Raw genomic sequence first — 16,588 nt, forward strand, 5'->3', positions numbered from 1 at the left:
TGGCCTGCCCAGGGTTGAGCTCTCGGGTGGCAGAGCAGGGTTTGAACCCTGGCCACCTTGCCCCAAAACAAGGGTCCTCAAGGGAGCAGAGGACACACAGCTCTGTGGGAAATAGTACTGGAGTTGGGTTCCAGGGTGGTTCCCCAGGTCAGTGTAGTCTTGAAGGACAGCCTTGAACCTGGTGGGCCTTTGTCTCAGGAGCATGTCAAAGAATGTCCATCAAAGTGGGTTTATCCGACACAGTTTACTTTTTTTTTTTTTTGGTACTGGGGATTGAGCCCAGCAGTCTGTACTAATAAACTACATTCCCAGTCTTTTTTATGTTTTATTTGAGACAGGATCTCCCTAAGTTGCTGAGGCTGGCTTTAAACTTTGATCCTCCTGCCTCAGCCTCCTGACTCACTGGGATTACAGGTGTGTAACGCGGTTTACTTTTCGTTAACCCAGAAGCACTCTTTGAACCCAGAGATAGCAAAGCCATCGTTGCTGAGAGGCCAGCCCTGTGGGGTGGGCTCTGGGAGGCATTCTTTGGGCATAGTTCCAAACTCCTTCCAGTGCTGGAATTTGAAGACCTGGTGACCTCAGCCTGGCTCATGAGCCTGGAACTCATACCCCCATGTGCAAGGTGGAAGCAAAGGTGGGTTCTTTTGTTTTTTCAAGTTGTAGATGGACACAATGCTTTTACTTTATTTATTTTTAAGTGGTGCTAAGGATCGAACCCAGTGCCTCACAGGTACCAGGTGAGTGCTCTCCCACTGAGCCCCAGTCCCAGCCCATGGATTCCTATTCACAGACATCAGGTCTGTCAGGGGGTGTCACCCAAAGCCAAGAAATGCCAGTGGGCCCTGGAACTACAGTGGTGAGCAAGACCTTCCTGGGCTGGGTAAAGATGGGGCGCCATGGTCAACTGGTCGACCTAGGATGTGCCTTCCACTCACACACACTTGGCCCAATGAGGCCCTGGGGAACCCCACAGAAACCCCCCCCCCAACCCCGCCTGTCCCTTCCCTGCTTGGAGACCTTCTGGGCTGGATGCCTGACCACACAGTGGAAAGTTACCAACTGTGGCCCTGAGGGAGAAATCTGAGGAGCTTATCTCTTCTCTTAATCTTATTTCTTTTACAGTGAAAATTGTAATAACACTAATGTGTTTACTTGTTTGCTGTATTCTACAATACATTTGAAAATAACAATTTTAATATTACTGCCAAAAATAAACCTGTGGAGGAAAGCATTTAAAAATATTTTTTTCTTGTCCTTAAAAACATTACAGTGCTCAGAAAGAACTTGAAATATTCTCTGGTTATTTTATCAGTTTTAATAAGGAGTTAATGCATTCCCACACACTCACCCCAGTTTGGTTTGTTTTTTTGGATGTGGGATGTTTACAGATACAAAAGTCACGCCATACAAAGCCATAATCAGAATCATTCCCGAGGAGGGCTCTTCCCCTTCATTCTCGCTAGTTTCCGGTTTGTCCTTCCTGTGTTGCTTCTTCAGGGAGTGCACTGTGTGGGAGGGGACAGCAGTTGACATTAAGGAAATGACTTGAAGCTGAGGCCAGAGGAGTGACCATCAGGCATCACCCAGTCAGAGTTTATTACTTAACGCCAAACATTCACCAGGATATTTTGGTCTGACCAGAGAGGGCAAGCATGCCACCCGTGACTCATCTTCCATTCATGCAGCTAACACGCACCTGACTGGGCTTGTGTGGGTGCCAGGGCTATTTGAGAGGTGCTAGGCTGAGGTGGGGCAGGGGTGGGGAGCACAGGGTTGGATTCCAGAGGGCCAGTTGGATACCTTGGGTACCAGGTCTCAGTTTTCTTTTCTGCAAGCGAGCGGATGATGTGTGCTTCCGAGGGTCCTCAGAGTACAGAAGACCATGATGGGCACAGGGCTAGATTCACAAGGGCTCACGTGGGCCAGCCGTTTCCAGCCCATTGCTCATGACAATCCAGTGAGGCGAATGGAGTGTGATCCCCATTTTGTAGATGACAGAGAAAGGCATGGAAGAGACTGGAGTCTACCACCCATGCTCTTGACCTTCACTGCTCAGGTAACTCACGAGTCTAGTATTTATACATCTCAAACCTGAAGAGTGAGTCTTGGCTTCCAGAGGCCCACAGCCTCGTCAGGGGAAGGAGTCAGGCTACAAGTGGCTCATCTAAATCCAGAATCCACCGTGTAATGTCCAGGGGTCAACATAAAGACAAAGGAAGATAAGGTACCTGGTGTAGAGGAAGGTGTTTCAGATACTTGACCTTGAAGTAAAGGTGAGTGGGAGTTTGCTGGGGGCTGGACAGGTGGAGAAAGTCATTCCTAGATTGTGCAAAGGCCCAGGAGTTGGATCAACTCCCTTGCAAGGAGTTGCAAGTCCAGGGGGTTGGGGAGGCACTTCGGAGCAGCTGAGACTGGAGGAGGCAGATGCCAGATTGTGCAGAAGTGGGTATAAATCCAGCGCTCCCTTGCCCTACCTGCAAGGTGCTCATCCTTCTTCAGCTCCGCTTTCCTCATCTGCAAAATGGGAACAATCAGCTCTAGAGATGCTGCTGTTCACCACAGCCCACACCACTTCACCACCCGACTCATCAGCAGCACCTGCAAGATGGGGAGAGGACACAGGATGCTAACCTAGGAATGTCAATCTGGCCACAGTGGGCAGGCAGGCTGAAGGAAGGAGAAAAGGGCAGGGAGAAGGGTTAGGGGGCTATGGTCACCACCACAGCGGGAGGTGTCCAGAGGACAAGGATGATCGAACTAGTAGCAGCCTGGGAGAGGGATGGTCCAGAGGCTCTGGGGCTGCCTGCCCGGAGGCCTGGGATCAGGGACAGAAAGCTGAATGGGATCTGGCACTGTGGCACACACCTGTAATCTCAGCGACTAGGGAGGCTAAGACAGGAGGATCGAAAGTTCAAGGCCAGTCTGGGCAATTTAGGGAGACCCTATCTCAAAATAAAAAATAAAAGGACTAGAGATGTAGCTCAGCAGTAGGTAAGACAGAAAAAGCAAGCAAATGAGGACATGGATGGGGGAGGGGTGGATTTTCAGTCCCAAACCTAGGAGAGGCCACCAGGGAGGCAGATGCTCAGCTGGGAGGGGTAGATCATCCAGGGAGCAAGGTGGGGCCCAGGGGAGGCTCAATGTAACGAAGCCTTAAAAAGGGTGAGGCTGGCAAAACAGATCTCAGCAGATCAATTCCCCCAGGTCCTTAAAAAAAATTGAATTATAATGTATGTCTAAAGTGTGCACATTCTAGCTGGGAGGGCTGTGTGGCAGTCGTTTCCTCTTGCTGGCCGATTCCCACCGGTAGGGGTGGAAGTGGGTCCTGGGTACAGTTAACAAACAGGAGGCTGGGGTGCACTCCTGTAATCCCATCGGCTCAGGAGGCTGAGGCAGGAGGATCGAAAGTTCAAAGCCAGCCTCAGCAATGGTGAGAAGCTAAGCAATTCAGTGAGACCCTGTCTCTAAATAAAATACAAAATAGGGCTGGGGATGTGGCTCAGTGGTTGAGTTTCCCTGAATTCAATCCCCTGTACACCGCCCCCCCACAAAAAATGTGCACATCCTGCGTTCAGCTCAGTTGCTTTTACCCATTCCTGTCCAGCTGTGTCATCACCCACTGGATGAAGATGTAGGTGGCTGTGGATACTCCAGCAAGTCCCCTCCTGCTTCTTCCCAGTTTTCTCCTCTACACCCAGTACCCCTGCCCCACTCCATGCCCACACGGACCACCGCTCTGTGTTCTCTGTAGGTTTTGTGCAGAGAAGAGTCAGAACAGGAGGAGAGGAGGGGAGGAGGGGCCTGACCCCAAGGGAGACAGGAAGTGGGGCCTGAGCCCAGCTCTCCGGATGGACGTAGCAGGTGCGGTGAGAGTCAAAGGCCAGAACCCTGAGGGCGGACCCTTCCCTGTACTTTTCTTCTCTGCAAAAATACAAGCCCCTCACGTCACTGGCCAGCTCCTTCCCAGGACTACAACCACTTGCCCCTTCTCCTCCTCCTCCCTCTGGCTGCCTCTTCTTTCACCCTAGCCTGGAGGCACCACCATCCTCCTCTGTCCCTCAAGGCCGTGTCTGGTAACCTATTGGGATTCAGGGAGTGCACCCCCAGGGCTTAGCCTTCCCGGGCTGATGGGATGGGAAGCGCCCAGGCAGCTGTTGGGGTGAGCAGAGCAGAAGGCTTGGCCTTGGGCTGTAGGGAAGAGCACTGCCCCTTTAAGGAGGCCTCCCTGGAGCCCCCCATCATGGATGCGGGCAGACAGCAGCCTGGCTCCTCCTAGACTCTTGGAGAATCTTCTCAGGTAATTATACCTCCTCAGGCTTTCATCCCGGCACCTTCAAAGCACCTGCAATTAAGGTGCACCCCACCCTCCCTTTGAAGCACTGCATCCAGGTTCACCCAGGGCAGGCAGGAGGCCTAACCGTCCCTGCAGTCCTAGGCCCGGGACACCCTGCTCTCTGGCTCCCCGTCCTCCATGAGATCCTCCAGGACCAGACCCCCACGTCCCCGGACGCCCCTGACCCTCAGGGTACCTGCCTTGCCTGACGACAGCGGTCCTGGACACTTGGCAGCAACGAGGGATTTTGTAAAGAACCTAAAACCTGTTCCAGCGACGCCAAGGACACTGGCCGTAAATCCTCCTCTGTGGCCTGCTTTTGTCTGTTTTGGCAAAGCAAATTTAAAAAGGGACCCACCTACCTGCGTTGGAGGTATGGGTCCAGGTCCGTGCGCAAAGAGTCAGAGAGAGGTTTCTTCCCTCCTGGGTCTCTGCTCAGGCTCCTCTCACAGCCTCCTGTCAATCATCTCAGGCCACATCTGTGATTCACTGCCACGCCCCAGGTGGTGCCCCCAGGAATGGCCTAGTTCTGCCTGCTGATGACAGCCTGCACGTCACCACCCTGCACGTCACCACCCTGCACGTCACCACCCTGCCTGCCGGGAGGGCAGCGTGGCAGTCCTGTCTGCTGGCCGATTCCCGCGGGAGGGGTGGAAGTGGGTCCTGGGTTCAGTTAACAAACATGATTGGGGCCTGCTCTGTGCCAGGCTGCTCCCGTGGCATTGCCAAGGAGCGTTGCCTTCCTGCGCCTCAGTTTCCTCGTCTGCCGAACGGCAGTCGGCAGTCACGGCTGCTTGCCGAGTTCACCAAGAGCTTTGTGCTTGGCCTTCCTCGGGGTGAGCACTCAGGAAACAGCAGTTGTGAGGAAGACGCTGAAGACTCGACTGTCCGTCCCTGAACGTCAGGCTTGGGGGACACAGAAAGGACTCGATGGACTTCTAGAACTTTCCTGCTCCTTTAACCACACCCCCATAGCTAAACGTACATGCATCCGTCTTTGCATACGGGACACAGCCCATGTGTCTTCCAGGGTGTGATGTTTTCTTTTTTCCTCTTGACCACATACCTGGGAAAACTGAAGCTTTATCAGGGACTTGAAGGAATTTAAGAAAAGGACAGGGATGGAGGTCAGAGTGAGAAAGCGTATGTCAGGTGGTGCTCCCGCCCTGGGACGCTGGTGTTCAACCAAAAGAGGTTGTTGGAGTGGAGTTGCTGGAGTCAGTGTTTGGGGCAGGTTCGATTCAAAACTGATCCAAGGAGCCAGGTGTGGTGGCCACACACCTGTAACCCAGCGGCTCAGGAGGCTGAGGCAGGAGGATGGCAAGTTCAAAGCCAACCTCAGCAGCTGAGTGAGGCTCTTCCGCAACTTAACTAGACTGTCTCTAAATGAAAAGCAAAAAGGGCTGGGATGTGGCTCAGTGGTTAAGTGCTCCTGGGTTCAATCCTGGTACAAAAAAAAAAAAAAAAAAAAAAAATTTGTCCATGAAGCCTGTTTATGTTTTCACTTATACACAGGAATTTCAGAAAGGCTTTCTTACTCTGTTTATTATTGTAGGCATCAAAAACAACAATTGTTTTTTCCTTTTTTGCTGTTTTCGGTGTGGGGATCAAACCCGGTACCTAGTGCATGATAGGCAAGCGCTCTACCACTGAGATACAGCCCCAGCCCCAGAAACTCTTACTGAAGAGCTTAAAATGTGCCAGGCCCTGAGCTACGAGAATTCCCTGGGGTATTTCATTTAATTCAGCCCCCACATCAACCCCCAGAGGGTGGTTCTGGTATGAAACCCATTTCACAGGCGAGGAATCAGAGGCTTACTGAGGCCCGGGGCCTTGTGACCTGTCAGGGCCCGGCTGGAATTTGAACAGGTGGTTTGGCCACTGCCCGGACTACAGTAGGCCTCCAAGTAGCCACTCCACATTGATGGCTCTGTCCTTATTCCCTCCATCTCTGCTTTGGCTCCTCGGCTCCCTTCAGGGACTCAGCCCTCTGAGTACTTGTAGCTTGGAAAGGGATGACTCCACCTTTTGTCTCCAAGCACGAGGCCCCGATCTGGGTCCCACCACTAATGCTCTGTGCTTCTCCACTACAGCGACCGGTTGAGAGACGGGACGGTGACCCAAGCTGGGCCAACCAGAGGTGATCCTGGGGCAACTTTGGAATTCTTGGGAGAGGGACCCTCTCCACCACTGAGGTGAAAGGACACACACACACACACACACACACACACACACACACACACACACTCGGGGGAGGGGGGAAAGGGGGAGGAGTAAGAAACAGGGAGGGAAATGGCATCTCAGCCACCCTGTATGAGCCTTCAGTCTAGCTTTCTCTACCTTGAACTTCCTAATTGAGTGAACCCATAAATTCACTTTATTTAACTTAGTTTGAATTTTATTTTGTTAATATTGGGGATTGAACCCAGGGGCACTTTACCATGAAGCTACATCCTTAGCCTTTTTTTTTTTTTTAAATTTATTTTGAAGACAGGATCTCACCAAGTAGCCGAGGCTGGCCTCAAACTTGTCATTTCTTGCCTCAGCCTCCCAAGTAGCTGGGATTATAGATGTGCACCACTGCACCTGGCTTAATTTTGATTTTAGTTCATTGCCACCAAAAAGGTCTAATTCAGATGTTAGTTGAGGCTTCTGTAGGCCGTAGCTTGATGGTCAGTCAATGTTTTCTTAGATATTTATCAGGACAATCCTGCCAGATGAGTCATTCTTACAATCCAATTATTGATGGGGAAACTGAGGCTCAGAGAGGCAAAGCCACACACCTGAGATCACACAGCTGGGAAGGAAGGGGGCAGAGCCTGTGCTCTGGCTACCCACCCACAGACAGTCACCCAGCCAGGTGCCCTACAGCACCCTGGGGACCTTGGGGGAGACACTGTGGCTGTAGGTAAATGAGTTGGGAGTGGTCTGGGCCAGGGGCCACTCAGGAGCTTGCCTCTCCAGGCCTCTGCTCTTCCCTCCGGGCTGCTCTGGACTTGGCAAGGAGAGAAAGCTGACAGCTGGACTTGGGCCTCACTTCTGCCTTGAGCACTCGGAACTGTCACCAGTGAGCAGCTTCGGGAATGCAGCCAAACTCCCCTCCACATCTGGCACCCAGCAGAGGGGCAGGCTTTTTGTCTGTGCACCTTCATGAGCTGGGCCTGGGAGGACCCAGAGAAGTCCCACCTGAGTCCCTATTCTTCAGAGTTCCAAGCCTGGAGCGTCCTGGGGGGAGACAGATGTATTCAGATGAACTATGACAGGAAGTGAGAAGAAGGTAGAGAAGGAACATTACATCATTTCTTTCAATAACTTTTTTTTCCTAGTTTGAAAATTGAAAATATGACATGATTTGCAAACAAAGTTTGAAAAATACAAAGAAGCCAAAAAAAAAAAAAAAGGAGATAATTGTTGTTTGTCACACTGCCACTTAAGAGGACCCACTGAAGCCAGGTGTGGTGGGGCATGCCTGTAATCTCAGTGGCTCTGGAGGCTGAGGCAGGAGGATAGCAAGTTCAAAGCCAGCCTCAGCAACTAGTGAGGCCCCAATTCAGTGAGACCCTGTCTCTAAATAAAATCTTAAAAAGGGCTGGAGGTGTGACTCAGTGATTAAGTACCCCTGGGTTCAATCCCAGACACTAAAAGAAAAGAAAGAACTCATTGATTGATAAACCATTTGTTAGCTTTTCTTGGGATCTTTCTGTCAGATCAGTCGGGGCAGGCGATGGCCAAAGGAGGCAGATTTAAAAGGGCCACTGAAGAGTCTTTATTGAGATATCACTCCCGGGCGGAACTCATCAGACCCACAGAGGGGACAGGAAAAGGGTCTGAGGAGAAACCAAGTGGAAGCTCGACAGACTGGACTTTTATGGGGCTTACAGCAGGAAGGGAAGGGCTTGGGACAGGAAACGGTGTCTCTAGGGTCCCTTGCCCCCTTGGAGTTGGTGAGGGGAGTTGGCTGAACTCCAGGATTGGCCGGAGGGTCCTGCTGATTGACAGGTGTTTCCACTGAGCGAGGGCTGCTTTGTTCTAAGTTGCCACTAAGTCACCACCAAGTCACCGCCACCAACCTAACACTTTCTTCTAAGCATTTTTTTTTTTTCACAGAGTTCAGACCAGGCTCTAACACAAATGTCTTACTACCTTTTTTACCCAGTATCATTCCTAATTGTTTCCCCCATAGAAATGATTAAGTGTGTGTAGAAATCTGCCACAATTTATTTCATAATTCTTAAGTGATTTTCAGGTTATTTTAAATTTATTTTATTTTATTTATTTTTTGGTTAGGGAGAAACTAATTAAAACAGAATGGGGAGTCGGGCATGGTGGCACACACTTGTAATCCCAGCTACTCAGGAGGCTGAGGCAGGAGGATGACAAGTTTGAAGTCAGACCCAGCCACTTAGCAAGATCCTGTCTCAAAACAAAGGTGCTGGGATGTAGCTCAGCGCTCTCCTGGCCTGTGGGAGGCCCTGGGTTCAAGCTCCCGTACTGCACAAAAACAGAGGAACCAGGAGGTAGACTGCTTGGTCCTAGCTGTTTCCTGGGTAGAGAGGGCTAGAGCCTGCGGTGAGGGAAGGCTTTCTTCTTCATTAGCCAGTGGGCTGGGAGACCGCCATAACTGTCCAGAAGTTAAGGGGGCCGAAACCAGGCTGGTGGACACAGGCCTGGGGAGGAGATAGGACAGAGATAGGGAGATCTCTGAGCCTCAACAGAAGGGGCGGATGGGCGGAGATAGAGAGAGGGAGGGGCAAATCTTTTCTTCCTTTTGGACAGGAGAGGCTTGTATCTCCAAAGAGGAGCAACCAAGGAAAGTTCCCAGGGCCACCTGTTGACCTGCCGTGTCACCAGGCCAGGTGACTTTCTGTCTTTGAGCCCCTTTCTGAGGACCCATGCCTAAAAATACCCACCACCTGCCTCTGCCCCCAGCAGCCTTGGGCCTCTGTAAACTGAGACCGGTGGGTGAGCTGAGCAGGGACTGGGTGTGGTTCGGCCTGAAAGCCCTGCTCAGGACGGTGGATACCAGGTTGTGTCTGGTTATAAACATGCGAGACATAGCGGTGGCTGGCACCAGGACTTTGTCCTTGTGGAGGGAGGGAGAAGTTCGAAGTCATTAACAAATGATTACAATGTAATTGATAAGCCTGGTCCTGAGCCGGGAAGGAATTTTTCTAGAAGGACTTTGCTTTCACAGGATATTTGTTCATGCTACGAATACACTGTGTACCCAGGTTTGTTCTGCTAACTCCTGTGCTAAGTACTGGGGTTACACAGGGAAATAAAAAGGATTAAAAATCTGTGTCTTCTTTGCATTTATGTTCTACTGGGAGAAGACAGAGAGCAAAATAGGCAAACTAATGTGATAGAAATGGAATGTTACTAGGAAAACAGAGCGTAGTGCAGGGGCGACAGGGTGTGCATGTGAGGGGTCTGGCTACTTACCAAGGTGGGGGACAATGGAGCAAACCCTTGGACACTGAGGGGGAATCATTCTGTACCTGGGGAACAGTAACAGAGAAAACAGCCAGTGGGAAAGACCTGAAGCCAACTGTGTTCCACTAGTTCTAGGAACAGCAGCGGGTCATGTGGAGAGGCTGAAGGGTCCGAGATGAGGTCAGGCATGTCTGGGCAGGGAGAATGGCAGATCAAGCCTTTGTTCGGACTTGTAAGGGCTCCAGTTTTTATTTAGAATGAAATGAGAGCTGGGCATAATGGCACATACCTGTAATGCCAGTTAACTCAGGAAGCTGAGGCAGGAGGTTCACGAGTTCAAGACCATCTGGGCAACTTAGTGAGACCCTGTCTCAAAATAAAAAAAGAAAAAGGGCTGTGGGTGTAGCTCAGTGGTAGAACATTTGCCTGGCAGATGTGAAGCCCTGGTTCAATGGGCAGTACTCCCCTCCCTCTCCAAAAAAGAGGAGTCAGTGGAGGATTTTGAGAAAAATGCTATATTTGATTCAGGATTTACTTATTATTTATTTATTTAGCCGGACTGTGGATTAAAATCAGGGCCATGCACATGCCAGGTGAGTGTTCTACGGGTTTCAGAATAATTCTTCTGATTCCCACACTGACATAGACCAGACAGAGAGCAAGAGGAAGATGGGTTTGGAGAGACTTGCAACAACCCTGGGTAGACCAGCAGTGGGGGGTGGGGTGGAGGAGGTCAGAGCCTAGGTATATTCTGCAGATAGAACCAACAGAATTTCCTGCCTGCCTATGTGGATAGAGGCAGGAGAGGGGATTCAAGCATGATTCCAGGTACTGGGCCACAGTGGCACATGTCTGTAATCCCAGTGACTCAGAAGACTGAGGCAGGAGGATGGAAAGTTTGAGCTCAGCCTGGGCAATGTATTCACACACTGTCTCAAAATAAAAAGGTCTGGGAGTGTGGCTTTGTGGTAGATGGCCTCTGGGTTCAATCCTCAGTGCCCCCACCCTACACTACCCAAACGGAAGGAGTTCTGACGCAGAGAAAGAAGGATGGAGTTGGGCACAGCTGGTGGGGTGGTGGTGAAGGCTGGGAGGGAGCAGATTTGCATGTGTGTAGAAGGGGTATGTATGACCTTGGACCTCCAAGCAAGAGATGTCAGCAGAGAGTTGGGGAAGGTGGAGGGGAAAATATAAATTTGGGGCTCTTGCACATCAACCCAGAACTTGATTGTATTTTTTTGAATTGTCTTTTTTTTTTTAAATTGATTCCATTTTATGCTTTTCAGTTCACTGGCTAAAGATGTGGACCTGGCAAACAGAAATAGGTCAGGTGGCTGGAATGATACCTGCAGAGTGTGGCAGGTCGGGCCACCTAGAGCGAGGAGGGTCAGGAACGAAGCGCAGCTAAGTAGAATGGGAAGAAAAATCCGCTTTCCGTGCTTTGCCGATTCGTTTCGTGTTCCTGCACACAGCACTCGGTATACATTCACGCCCCAATTCCACACGCATCTTTCACGCAACAAATAGACACTGTATTCAGTTGCGCCTTCAAAACAGGTTCAATTGGAAGAAATTAGGGTTAAGAGAATTGAAGCGGCGATAGGACGCCACAGAATTTGTAGCGGGTGGTTCTAAGTCCAGGCGCCCAAGGAAGCTCTGTGATGGGCGGAGTTGCGGGGACCCATTTTGGTGTGCGAGCCGCAGGAGAACCAGGTCACCCCCTCCGAGCGAGCGGCGCGCTGCGCTGGACTTCGGGGCGAGGCTCCTTTAAGGCTGGGCGGGTGACCTCAGCCGCGCACTCACCGCCCCGCCCTCCCAGCCGCGCGCCCAGTGCGCAGGCGCGCCGCGGCGGCACTCCGCTGGGCTCGGGACGCGCCGGCGGCGGCCGACACTCCGGGCTGCGGCGCCGCCCGCCCGCCCCGTGCGCAGAGTCCGACCGCCGCGCGTCGCCCGCACACGCCCCCGCCATGGGCTCCTGAGGTACCCCGCCCGGCCAGCCTCGCGCCGGAGGGGGCGGCCGCGGACTCCCGGGGGCGGGGGGCTGCTTGGTTCGGGGAGGCCGGCGCGGGGAGCGTCGGCCTCTGGTCCCGGGGAGGGATGGGGACGGAGACCGCTGGCCCTGCCGGGGAGGGAGGGAGCGTCCGTGGCCCCGCCGGTCCCGCCCTGTGCCCCCTCTGCGCGCCGCGGGTCGCCGGCGGCTCGTGGGTGTGCCTGCCCCCCCTCCCCGCCAGCGTGGCGGGGGCCGCGTCTGGAGTGTAATCGGACCTGCCCGTGGGGGTGGCCGGCGAGAGGGGCGGTGGACGCAGGCCCTTTGCAAGTGGATCGTGTGCGCTCGGGTGGGTGTGCTGGCGCCTGGCACTGCCGAGTGATGGGGGAGGCATCTGAGCCCTGTGCGGTGGCGGTGACCCTGCGGAGGGTACTTGGCTGGGGAGGCCTTTAGGGCAGCGTGCATGGATGGTGTACAAGCCCCATTCACTGGTCGGCGTATTTGGAGGGGAACCTGGGGCTCCAAGTCTGTCTGCCTGCAAAGGGACCCTGGAGGCTGATTTGGGTATCATCCTGTGGGTTGTGCATTTCTTCCCTTGGGCCCCTTGCTTGGATCTACTTGCATCAGTGCCAGGTGACTCCAGTCCATGGCAAGGGAGTGAGGCTGGGAGTGGGCACAGATATCCAGTCCATGTCTTCTCGGGGAGGGGTTGTTTGAGGCCAGACATTTCACCCCTCCCTCCCTTCCAGGGCATCCTGGGCAAAGCAGGTGTTTGCATGCCTGATACTTGTGTGTGAGGTGAAAGCCATGTATTATTTATTTGACTGCTGGGTGTTTTATGTAAGGAAAGAAGTAGCAATCTGTGCCCTGGAGGCTGGTATGTTGCAGAGTCAGCCTGGCAAACAAGCTCACCTGCACCTGCAGAGGAGGTGAAGGTCTCAGAGGTGTGACTTTCTTGACAGGTTATGCGTGTAACGTCCCTTTCCATGTCCCTTGTCAACATGCTTGGTGGGCCCTTGGGTTCTGCACATCCAAGTATCTTGTTGAGAGTGTTGTGCATGTTAAAGTTGGGACTGTGGGGTGGGAGAGCCCTTGAAGCCAAGCCTATGCCCACTTGAGGCCCTGGGCATCAAGGAATTTTCAGGTGGGTGAGTGTATCAGACTTGGAAACACGTAATCACAATGATGTGAAAAACACAAAACAAAGGAATAGGAGTGCAGAGGTGGGTTTAGTGCTAGGGGAGGGGAATGTGGCACAAAGGGACAGTTGAGCCCTCTGATATTCCTTTGTGCTTCCCATGTAGACTTTCACAGTTAATTCTCACAGCAGTTGTATGAGTTAAGAACTGTTGTTATTCCTATTTATGGATGAGGAAAACTGAGGCCCAGAGGAAATTCATGGCTCACTTGTCCATCATGCATTGAAGCCTGAATGGAATCATCCTTGAGCCAGGACCTCCCTTGCTTCCAGATCTTGTTGCCTTCTAACTTATTGAACATCTAGTATGTGCCAGATACCATGCTGAAGATGAGCACAGAGATCTGAAGATGAATGGGTTCTAAGGGCCTGCCCTAGGGTGGCTCACAATCTGCTAAAGAAATGGAAATAGAGAGTGACCCCAATCCAGGTGACCCCAATGGCCAGTAGGTAAATGCACTGTAAATTCTCTCCAAGAACCATAGGCAATCTGGGGTGCTTTTTGCAGTTTGGGGGGTTTTTGAAAGTGTTATAAGTTGCTCTAATGGTGGTGATGGATTTTACAAGGAGTCCCTTCTAAATGTCCCCACTGGGGTAGAAGAGCTTCCACCTATGGCCAGATGAGTGACCTTGTTGTCCTAGTTCACTTTGTGTCTGCTGAGTTCTGGGAGCCTGGGCTCCTGCCTGGAGGGGTTTTCTCCCACTCTCTGTCGTGGAGGTTTGGCTGCTGGCTGGCCTGCCCAGCCCTCTCCCTGCGAGGGGCTCAGTGCTATTTCTAGTCCCTGCTGTGCTCATGGCTCTCCATGCATTCCCTGGAGTAGAAACAGCCTTGGCAAGGCAGGGTTCAGCCCTTTGTTTTGAAACCAAGTAGCAGCGGATAGACTGGGGATTTGGTGTGTGAGTTCAGGGAGGCAGATGGGCTGGGGGAGCTCTGTGTGGGGTCTGCTCTAGGACCTTCGGCTGAGGCTCTTGTGGCAGCAAGCACTTTCTGAGTACTTACTGTGTGCCCTGCACTGTGCCAGACCTTGGGGAAGAAAGGCCAGAATCATGGGTGGTGCCCTAGAAAAAGCTGTGGCTGACTGAGGGAGCCCAGCATGTAACCAGTATGTGCAAGACAGTGCTCTACTTGTGGTGGAAACAGAGGGCCCTAAAGGGGCCCAAAGGACAATAGGAACAACAGCTCGTTTATTGAGCACTTACTGTGTGCCAGGCACAGTTCAAAGTGCTTTCCTGAATCATTGTGTTTCATCCTGCGCCACCAGTGAGAGGGGCAGTCACCTTCTGCATGGAGGCCAGGCTGATCGGACTTCAGAGCCTTGCTCTTCCCACTGTCCTAGGATGTGCGGCAAGTCTTCTATGCTCTGAAGGGCAAGGGGCGCTGGACCCATGGAGGAAGGGAGAGATTCTAGGTAGAGGGGGACCCTGGGCAGCTGTGGAGGCTTGAAATGCCTCTCCTCCTAGATGTGGCTGTGATGGGTCTTGGGGAAAACCTTTGAAGACCACGATAAGGAATTTGAACCTGATCCTGATGTGGTCGCCAAGGAGTCTTGAAAGTTTCCAAAAGGAAGTGACATGTTCACCCTTGTGTCACCTGGCAGTATCATCATCCCACATCGTCCTTCCTTCCTGCAGATAACTCCAAGAAGACCTGCTTTCCTCCAGAGTGCTTTCCCTCTGGTCCCTGCATCCTTTTAGTCGCTGCTGGTCTTGATTTCTCTTCTCCCAGCGGCTTCTGGTCTGAAGGCTTGTGTACCCAGGGGGAACCTCTGGAGCCATGGCAGCTGGCCTCTTTTGCTGACTGAGCAGGCTTCACTGAGCTGGAGCTTGTTTTATTTAAAGGACTGAAGGTCTCCACGAGCAGGACTCGTGGATCCTCACTGACCTCTCATGCCATAGATCTGCCACCGAGGAGTGCCTTGGAGGCCGTGGCTCATCATCCAAGCAGCTCTGTGAATACAGGCAGAGGGGAGCAAGGGACAGTGCTGGAAGTGGAGCAGGGACACTGGGTTTACCTGCTGGGTCTCATCTGTGAGCTCATTGCCTCCGCTTTGCTGGGGTTTGCCTGTTGATGCAGTGACATGCTAGTCCCACCAGGGTGTGGGGAAATCGATGCCATCCCTCCGTGTGCGGCTGAGAGCTGTGGGTTGATGTGTTCTAGTTGGGGTCTTTGTAGAGTACTCTGAAGCACAGCTGCAGGAGGGATATGGGAGCTGATAGGGTGAGGGCAGGAGTTGAGGAAGACTTCTGAATTGGGGGCCTTAGGATAGGAGGATGAGGATTCAGGGAAGGGTCAGAAATGGTCACTGGGAGCACGGGAACAGGTGGGAGATGGGGAGATAATACAGGGAGCAGTTTTGGTGACCTGAAGAGATAATTCAAAGATATAGTTCAGATCCTTGCTGTTATTAGTCCTGTGGCCTTGTGCAAGTTGCTTACCAGGTTCTAATTCCTGTTCTTTAAAAATGAGGGGGTGCATGATGTAATGTCTTTCGTCTGCAAAATGGGAGCACTAATAGTGCAGCTGTCACGGGGCTGTCATGACCGAATGTCTGCTTGGAGCTCGTCAAGGCACCTGGCACATAGTATATGCTCAACACACACTGGGTTGTACTGTATCCTATAAGCCTCTTGCTTCATTCAGAAAAAAGATTGAGGGCCTGTGTATGTGAGGAACTGCCCCAGGGAGCTGAGTCCAGCTGGGGAGACAGGTGTCAAACACACAGGTTAAAATTGTCATGGATGCTATGAGGTCATTCTTGCTGGGCAGACACTTTCCTGGTGAGGTGATGATTAAGCTGTCACCGAGTGAAAAGGCAGAGGAGATGGGCTGTAGGCAGAGGAACAGTATGTGCAAAGCAACGTCTGATTTCACGTCTGCAGAATTGTATGGCAGACCCATACAAGGACTCAGCACCTAGTAGGTGCCAGATAAATCTTCGTGGAATGTGATCTTCAGCCTCAGATCAGAAGGGGAAGCAGGAGAGTAGGAGGGGCTGTGGAGAGAGAATCAGTTGGTCACTTGGTGCGGGATCTTCTCTTCATTCCCCCCCATCGCCTCCGCCTCTGCCAAAGGGACTGCAGCACAGGTACCTTAATGCAGTGCACGCCACATGGGAAGTGGGGGGCTGCCGGCTTTCTCATTAGGTGCTCCTTGAACTCTGCTTTTCTGAAGGACTGGAGAGGAAGCCACATGCAGAGGGAATTGAGAACCAGAACTAGGCCGGATACCCAGAGCGCTTCTGTTGTTGCGTTAATGTGGCTGAAACCCTGGGCTTGGGTGCAACATTTGAGAGCTGGCCAATAAGCAGGTGGTGGCGCACGCCTGTAATCCCAGCAGCTCAGGAAGCTGAGGCAGGAGGATTGCAAGTTCAAAGCCAGCCTCAGCAATTTAGTGAGGCCTTAGATAATTTAGTGAGACCCTGTCTCAAAAGAAAAAGGCTAGGGATGTGGCTCAATGGTTAAGTGCCCCTGGGTTCACTCCCCAGGACCAAAAAAAAAAAAAAAAAAAGAAGGCTGGCATGTGGCTTTGCATGGGCAGCATTTCCAGTCTTCAGTTCACGGGGCTCAGTGTTGCTCCGTGTCTGGCGTGAAGTCTTGCACAGATAGGTTCTGAAATAGCTTTTGACTGAGCAAA

General features: G+C 52.2%; 1 protein-coding gene and 1 long non-coding RNA gene across 3 annotated transcripts in view; one reads left to right on the forward strand and one right to left on the reverse strand.

Moving 5' to 3' along the window:
- Positions 1-7,090: 7,090 nt before the first annotated feature.
- Positions 7,091-11,406, reverse strand: LOC144255170 (uncharacterized). Its single transcript, XR_013343669.1, has 3 exons — positions 11,116-11,406; positions 10,059-10,135; positions 7,091-7,561 (listed from the first exon to the last, which is right to left on the reverse strand). It is a non-coding gene; the product is annotated as an uncharacterized LOC144255170 (long non-coding RNA).
- A 240-nt stretch (positions 11,407-11,646) lies between these two features.
- Positions 11,647-16,588, forward strand: part of Tmem184b (transmembrane protein 184B) — a 44,475-nt gene continuing 39,533 nt past the window's right edge. For both annotated transcript variants that reach the window (XM_026411479.2, XM_026411480.2), the window contains exon 1: positions 11,647-11,749. The gene's annotated coding sequence lies outside the window, so the exon portion shown is untranslated. The remainder of the gene's footprint in view (positions 11,750-16,588) is intronic.

The sequence above is a fragment of the Urocitellus parryii genome, chromosome 5 (genome assembly GCF_045843805.1).
Source record: "Urocitellus parryii isolate mUroPar1 chromosome 5, mUroPar1.hap1, whole genome shotgun sequence".
Taxonomy (NCBI): Eukaryota; Metazoa; Chordata; class Mammalia; order Rodentia; family Sciuridae; genus Urocitellus; species Urocitellus parryii.